The sequence below is a fragment of the Macadamia integrifolia genome, chromosome 8, assembly GCF_013358625.1.
Source record: "Macadamia integrifolia cultivar HAES 741 chromosome 8, SCU_Mint_v3, whole genome shotgun sequence".
NCBI lineage: Eukaryota > Viridiplantae > Streptophyta > Magnoliopsida > Proteales > Proteaceae > Macadamia > Macadamia integrifolia.
The window spans coordinates 11,008,884-11,018,115 of NC_056564.1; positions in this window are offsets into that span (position 1 = coordinate 11,008,884).

The following is a 9,232-nucleotide window of genomic DNA, read 5'->3' on the forward strand; positions in this document are numbered from 1 at the left end:
TGTAATTATAATAACTGTGAATTGTATTCATCAGAAGACCCTAATAGGTCCTTCATGTTCACAATGAAAATTATAAATACTGTATTTTCACAATCTTTTCCCATATTTTGGTTCCAGTTCGGGCTTCATTTGAGCCATCCGGTTCTGTAAGAAACGCACCTCCATGATTCTCAAACCGGACCTCAAGTTGGTCGGTTTCCCCTGAAAACTAAGCAAAATCTTGGCAAGCCCTGTGAAGTCTCATACACTCCTCGTTCACAGGACACTCCTCCCCACCATGTTCTTTTTGCTCGAGTTCCTCCCTGTTCACAATAGCAATTGTCCCCAATTCCATCTCCCTACTCACATCCCTCAACAGCAAGGAGAAAGCTGGAGTTGGTGGATCTTGTTTTTTATGGCAAGCTCAAGCAATAAAGGGGGTGGGTAGGGCGGGGCTGGGGAGGGAGGAAAGTGGGAAGAAGGGGAAGAGTCGAAGATTCGAAGAGAGACCATGAGAATTGGTTAACAGGTAAAGGGGGTAATTTCACCATTAAAAAAAAGGGAAGGGAGGGGAGGGGAGGGAGAGGGAGAGGGAGATGAAACATTTAAATGAAGGAAAAAAAAAAAAAAAAACAGACACACTTAAAGGTAGGAGAGTATCAATAAATATAAGCTAAGATACTAATTGTCTTTTTTTTTTTAATTTATTTATAGATAATAGAAAAAATTACATGATTACTCATTTTTTGGGTTTTTTCTTTACAAATCCACCTAAAGTTTTACTTCACAAAAATACTTAAAATCAGGTTTAGGTTTACAAAACTACCCACCCAAAGTTTTAATAAACAAAAATACCAAGAATCAGATTTTGAATTATAAAACTATCCACCTAAAGTTTCAATGAACAAAAATATCCAAAATCGGGTTTTGGGATTACAAAACTACCCAAAACAACAAATTTTTCATCTTCCACATACATTAGGTATTTTCTTACTAAAACTTTGAGCGGGTAGTTTTGTAAATCGAAACATGATTTTGGGTATTTTTGCTAACTGAAATTTTAGGTGAGTAATTTTGTAAAAAGAAACCGAAAAATGAATAATCATATAATTATAGTTTACCCTTCGAAAAATACAAAAAGCAAAAAACAAAAAAACAAAAAACAAAAAACAAAAAAGCTAAAAACCAAAAAACAAAAAAAACTATGCACAAGCAAAAAAAAAACAAAGGAAAACAGGTCAACCCAAAAGGGGAAACTGATCCCTGCGCATCAAGAACAGGCTCGAGAAAAGAAGGGCAGAAGCCCAAAAAGAAAACAACCATGAGTTACAACATGGGCACACACGTATGCATGGACATGCAAATGCAAGAATGTTGACACAGTGTGCCCAATTTAATGCTTCTTGAGACATGGACATACAGTGTGAATTGTCAGCCAGGAAGAGGTAACCTGCATCCTGAGGGGTAGACTGATATGAGATTAATCGATATCTAAACCCCAGGATGCAGATTACCTGATCCTAACCCAACATCAAACAGATCAAAGAATGCTCTCTTCAGGGAAGTGAGCTTGAATTTGATTTCCAGATGGTTATTGCTCTGCAATTTATAATGGTTCTTGAGGTCTCCAAGTAGAGAGGTTTTGTGGGTTTGTGTAAAGGGGTTCATAAAGTGTGAATAAATCCAAGATAAGGTAGTCTCAATCGAATAATTATTTCAATGTCGATGTCCATTTTGTTTTTCCCCTTCAGCAATGATAGGGTTCGGATTTCCTTTTCCATGCCCAAACAATGATTTTTGTTGGCTTGACTTCTTTTATGAAGTAGACAACATGAAAGGCAGAACATATTACTTCAAGAAGCAAAGAAAGGATAGAATAGTAGAATATTAATTTTTGTTTTGGATAGAAGGAGTGTGTTTGGCTCAACGGTAAAATACGGATATTGTGGCTTAAGTGATCAAACGATCGAAAGACTCGAAACAACTTCTCGAACTGTAAAATTACGTAATTTTCATTCTTCAGACCTCACACATGCGAGAACCTCGTGCATTGGATATATATTTTTTATTTATTTTTATGAAGTCTCTGAGAAATGATGACACTTATGGAAGCACTCATCAGCATGGAATTTATACCTTTATGCGCAATTTTGTTCTTGATGATGAAATATTATCCTGTAACCTCTCTTCAGTCTCCCCTTCAATGATAGCGTAAAGTAATTGAAAGAGCAGCGACATATATGTTGTGTTTGGCTATATGGGCTCTCCATCACCTTTTGGAATATATTATATTCTCTACATGATGGACTTGGACTTGAAGAGCAGCCAATTTCACCCATTCACACCATTAATGGCCAAACGTCCACGTGATAGAAATGATCATAGCTTGGATGCCATCTCAACTTCAAGGGTGGTGGAATATGACCAATTTATTCTTTAAGCTCCATCTCTTTTTATTTTTGGTAAACTAAAGCTCCATCTGGTTGCATGGGAAATAAAGGAAGAGAAGTGAAATCAATTCAATAATAAAATGAAAATTCTACTTAACATGATTGTGTAATTGACTTTGAAAATTTTTAAAATTTAATTAATAAGAATTATTGCATTTATAATCAAATTCCTTGGTTTTAGGAAGGAAATATAAAAACCCTATTCTAAAAATTAGTTGAATTGCTGTAAAAGGAAATTCTTTGGATGATTGGATATACACTGTCTCATGCCCTTCTGATGCTTCTTGGTTTTAGAGAAAAATATAATACCTCTGACCTTTGGTTAGTGGAATCATTCGTTTTGTCAATATCGAGGATATTTTAGCCTTTTGTGACTGGACTAGTTGAGGTTCCTCCCTTGCTTTTTTCTAGCCTTCGGCCTAGCTAGGCTTAGGGGAAGCGGAGATTTGGTTCAATAGTTAGCTTCCCTTACTAAATGATTCTCCTCTGCTTCTGCTTCGAATCTCATTCGATATAAAAAGTCTAAAGTTCCTTGGTGTTTAGTGGTGTGATTACACAATTGCATTCCTTGTCATAGCTTCATCTCTTAGAGAGCTTTCGCGATCTCCTTACCCACTTAGAGTTTCCTTTTATAGAGAAACATTCGGACACCCAATTGTTGCTTTTGTGGGAACTCTAAAGATCAATATGTTGATCATCTATTTTTCCCTTGTCCCTTTTCTAAGGAGGTTTTGGATTGGTATTCTATACAATGTTGGCCCACCCAGAGCGCTATCCTTTCTTTTATCAGGGAATAGTCTTGGATTAGAAGTCACTTCAAGGAAAAATATTCGGTTTGTGAGTTGATGGCAAAGCTGACCTTCTGCGTCACAATTTATCATATTTGATGGGAGAGAAATAAGAGGAAGAAAGCCCTTCCCCTTGCTCTATTCAACAAATCTAGAAGTGCATTGAGTTTGATATCCAACATAAGGTTACGATAACCACTAGTCGTTGCCATGAAAATATCGAAAACAAGCATATTGCTTTAGCATGGGATCTTCCCATTCTCTTCGGCCCCCCTCCAGTAGCCCCTTTCTATCTGTTCTTTGCTTTATTTATCGGTTTGTTAGTTCCTTTTCTAGTATGAGCTATGTCTTTTTCTGGTCTTTCTTTTTAATAAATATTTTTTGTTAGAAAAAATAAAATAAAAATAACTACCCGATCGTGTGGATTCTACGCCCAGACACAGGTGTTCATGAAATTACCGTTCTGCCCCCATGAATTCAAAATTTCCATCTAAACAAATACCCCTACGCACTCTCATTGACCCCACACTAGTGCACAAGGCATCAATCTCTTATCCTTAATATATTATCATCCTTATTTAATTGCCATGCATGTTCAATAGGAATACAGAATTGGACCCATAATTTTAGAGATTGATTTCTAAACAAGCATTCTTAAAATTCTAAACAAGCATGATGAGAGTTTCATTATGTAGTTAGAGTCCAACCTGAATGCATTTATGAGTGCAGGTCAACATATTTGGCACAAATATATTGATATTTTATTACTATTATAACCAAAAGTACGTTTACATCTTCAAATTTAACGGTCTAAAATGTAATCAAAATATTAAGGCTTCTATATTTATTTTTTATTCTCATGTTCATTTATCTAGGGCTGGCAATTATTTTAAATATTGTTCATCTTTTGATGCTCTAATATTGGATGTATGAGGTGAGGTGATATTTAATCTATAACTGCAAATATTTAGTTGCAGTTATAGATTAGCTGTGGAAAAAATTCGCAATTAGAAATCTGCAGCAATAGATTTATTGCGAAAACATCCATAGTTAAATATTCACAGCTATAGAGTACTCTTTACTTGTGGTGTAAAATCTGTAGGTACAGACTTAACAACGACATTTGTAGTTGCGGATAACAACAGTTAATCCACAAAAATAACCTATTGCTGTGAATTTTTAGACCTTTTACTGCCGAAAAAATCGCAGTTATAGGCCTCCCTTGTTGTAATGTATGAGTGGTGTGAATTCTCTCTAGGCCTCGATTCTTAGATCTCACTGCCTCTCTTTGGGGGAGGAGAGAGTTAGACCCAGGTAGTGCTGGCGTAGTACATGCTTCCGGACAAAAAAATTTAAAAAATCATTTATATAGGGCTGGCAATTATTATTTTTTTAATAGAAAATTTATATGTTGTTTTTAGGTTGCTCGGGCAGATTCGTTGAATTATAGTTTAAATTTACCATGAATTCATAATTAACATTCATATATCACAAGTAAAAATACATATCAAATCCAAACTTGAAACCCATCTTTAATGACCAAATAACAACAAATACCGTTTGGTAAAATTGTCACTATTTACAATCCATAGACTATCCTGCTTGTTTAATGTTTTATTGAAGGCATTTTTTAATAGGACAACATAAATAAATTTATAGCCATGGATTATATAACTCTAGGTATGTGGATGCATATATTAAGCTACATAAGCATGATTATCACAAAAAGAAGGAATTAAAGGGAAAATATATCTATGCCTGCAAGGAGGTTAGTACTCTCCTACGATATCATTGAGGGCACTTCATGCCTCTCTTTGTTATGTAAAATAACAATAACAATATTAACAACAATGATATGATAATGATCATCTTAGTAAGAATGATGATGATAATGATAAATAATAATATTGTGTTGGATTAGACCTCTAAACTCGCACAATGCACATTTTATTCTTGTCGAAGGAGACAAAGGATACTTATATAGCCAAATGACTAAAAGATAAGATAAAAGAGTAACTTAATTTCCGTCCAAGCATACCCAGACTGAGGTATATAAAATATATATACTACAAGAAAATAAGCTGAAGTACGCCTTCAATATTGCCATCAATAGAAACTTTTAACCATCTCAAGTGAAAGTTAAAAGACTGCTATGAATTAGTCCACAAAATATAATATATTTTTACAGAACTATCCCCTTTCACCAACAAATTATCAGTCCAGGGTTCAAATAATGTCTATTGAACATAGCATTACGCAAGTTAAGTTCCAAGGCAATGATCTAAAATACCTTTTATTTATTTTTATAGGTAATTAACCTTTATTCAAAACAGAAAAAAGAGATACAATCAGCTCTATTCCTAAGAAAAGACAGCCAAGAGAAGCAATAAATTATCACTTAAAATGGGAACAATATGGACAAGATTGAAGATCTGTTTATCAAATCCTTTTTTGCACACCACAGCTCACCAACTGCGTAGTTGTTGTTGTCACATCCCATTTGATGACACTAATAATGACTGCTCTCTCAATGACGCCTTGTTACCGAACAATCTGAAGTTTCTTTTCTTCCATAGGTGTCACTGTACAGCAGAAGGCGAGCTTTACCAAGACACTCAACTAGGTTCCCTCCTCCATCAAACGTCTTCGCTACCTAGTTAGCTTCCGAAATCACATAGTTCCAGGCCAATGAGTAGCGGAGCAAAGCCGAGGTGTTTCTTCCCAAATCTAAGATGAAAATCTGCATAAAAAACAGAGGTGGTTAGTATCATCAATGCCGGAGTCATAAAAACACCAGGTGGAAGCTACATGGGCATAGTGTGGATTGTCAGCTAGGAAGAGATAACCTGCATCCTGAGGACTAGACTGATAATGGGAATCGATCTGAACCCCAGGATGCAGATTACCTGATTCTAACCCAACATGAAATAGAAAGAATGCTTTCTGTATCGAAGAGAGCTTGAATTGATTTCCAGATGGATATTTGTCTGCAATTTATAATGGTTCTTGAGGTCGATCTCCAAGTAGAGAGGTTTGGTGGGCTTGTGTAAAGAGATGCATAAAGTGTGAATAAAAGCCAAGATAAGGTGGTCTCAATCGAATATGTCACTGTCGATTCATGTCGATTTTGTTTTTCCCTAAGCAATGATAGGGTTTCGGATTTCCTTTTCCATGCAGAGACATTGTTTTTGTTGGCTTGACTGCTTTTACAAGTTAGACAACATGACTGACTATATCTTTGGTCAGGAGAGTGATGCAAGGTAGATCAAATTTGTTCAAGAAGCAAACAAAGGATAGAATAGAAGAATATTAGTTTTGTTTTGGAGTGGTGAAGAATCTAAATGGATTGTCTTTCCTACGCTTCATTATTTGCCACATGGCATTATATGAGTTAATCCATGTAATAGAGAAGAATCAAGCAAGCATCTCATTTGTACAATTTCAGCTTACAATGAGTAGATGAAATAGCTAAAATTACGAAAGCTGCTATTTTTGCATTTTATAATCATTTCCTTTTGATGCATTTTAATAATTTTACAAAAACTTTGAATCTGAGTTTGAAAAACTTTCCTTTACTTTAGACTAAAATTTGATCATTGAGATGTATGTTAAGTCCTCTATCACATTGATTAACACATATACTAAAATGTGACAAATAGTGCGGCATTATATTTCAATAGGCATTGTGACGCCTATTTATGATGATGTTGGAAGAGAAATTCACATACACTTATTGATATTTACGGTATCTTTTCTTGAATGTCTCTGAGATCAAATGATGACACGAATGTTATGTTTAGAGCACTCATCCGCTTATTGGAATTTATAGCTTTATGCACAGTTTTTGATCTTGATGAAATATTCTCCAAACTTTTCCCCTTCAATGATAGTGAAGTTATTGAAAGATCAGTAACATATAGATATATGTTCTCTAGTTATATGGTCTCTCCCCATCACCTTTTTGAATATATTTTATTCCCTTTGTGATGGACTTGGGAGTTGAAGTTGAAGAGCAGCCCATTATATTTCACTTTCATAATGCATCTTATATGATTTAAAGAGAGGCCACTACCCCACTTTAAACCTCCATCCCCTAAGTAAAGGGAAAGAATTGCATATCCTGATGGAGAATAATCTCCACGTGTGAGAAATGACCATAGCTTGGATGCCATGTAAACTCGAAGGGTGGTATATGACCAAAGTGTTCCTTGATGCCCTGTTTGGTTGCAAGAGAAATAAAGGGAAAGAAGTGAATTCGATACAAAAACAAAATGGAAGCTTTTATAAGGATTACCTATTAGGATTGTGTAACTAATTCCAAAATATTCCAAATCCCGTTAATAAAAATTATTGCTTTTGTAACCAATTCCTTAGTTTAAAAGAAAGAACATAAAATTCCCATTTAAAAAAAAATTATTATATTTAATAAGAGTTTAAGGTAGCTACAGAATCATGATTACAGGGAACATAGTTATGGTGCTTTTTTTAACTCTAAATTTCACTAGGTACTTGTTTACAATCCACAGGTTGGCATAGGTCGAGGAGTTCCATTTTAACTCAATTCCTCTCTCTTTCATGTCTAAGAATAATAATTTTACAGGTGTACCACTTATCCAAGCTTGGCTGGCTGGATCTTTCATTTGAGCCATGAAGAGGGTTGATGTGGGGATAGCTGGGAATAATATGAATTGGCTATTTGCCTATAAAAGAAAAAAGGAATTTTTAATTAGCAATTTTACTACTAATAGTGGTTCACTACTAATTGCTTTCTAGTCATATTCCTTAGAAAAATGTATTTTTCTGATATTTCTGTGTCACATATTAAGAACTCTCATTCTCTCAAACAAGTTCTAGATACCAGCCAGTTAGCAGAGCTGAACCAGAATCTAGACTTAAATGCCTTAAGGGCAGAGCGGGCTCTAACCAGGTGCAAAATTTTATTTGTATTATTATTTTTTAAAAAGGCCTGTGTAACTGCAATGTTGCCATTTAAAGGCAAAAATATGTGGTTACAAGTTACTGTTTGGAGTTCATGGTTACAAACAGCCAAAGCTATATAATTTTTTTTTTTTTTTTTTTTTTGATAAAGCCAAAGCTATGTAATATAATCTATGAATAATTCTGCTCATGAGGAGATATGCCATATTTTGCACATAAAAATTCAATAAATATGAAAGGCTCTTAATAACCTAAAGATATAAGGATAAGTAGGAATTTGGGCCCTGCAGTTTTGTCCCTTCTTAGTGAGGCAATTACCATCACTACCCTACAGTTAACCTATTTTTACCAATACTCTCCTACTAAATATTTTTTTTTCTGAATCCCTTTAAAATTAAACTTTCACCTCTACTTCTCCCCTAGTGTTTTAAAATATCTAAATTACCCCTCTTTTTCACCTGGTAACCTGTGTTACTCCTTTTTCAAGTTGATTGGTTCAAAACAAATGGTTTGAACCAAACCAAGTCATTACAAAAAAAAAAAAAAAAAAAAAAAAAAAAAAAAAAAAAAAAAAAAAAAAAAAAAAAAAAAAAAAAAACAAACAATTTGTTTTTAATTCACTTGTACTGAGTGTTACATGTCTGTTAATCTACTCCTTTCATTTTGTCTTATCATCCATAAAATTTCGGGACTTGGATAACATGGGCAAAAAAAAAAAGGGCAATGGTAGAACAGCAACATGAACAGCTCTCTTACTAATATTAAACTTGACTTAATCCATTACATATTAGAAATTAAAATATTTTTTTTTTCTGGCCTTCTTTATTTGCATTTCTTATTGCAATCTTTGACAGAATAAATTCATTCTCGGTAGCAAGGATTCCTTCACTATGATTTTGACAACATGAAATCATTAAGAGGAAAGATATAATTAGCTATGATGAACTGTTGTCTGTAATTAACAAGAAGTTCTTGGAAAAAGGGCCTCTAATTACATGTTCATTAAGAGGAAGACCCACTGGTGGGGTCCACAATTTTATTACTGTAGACAACATGCAAATCACTAGCCCCTTTAGA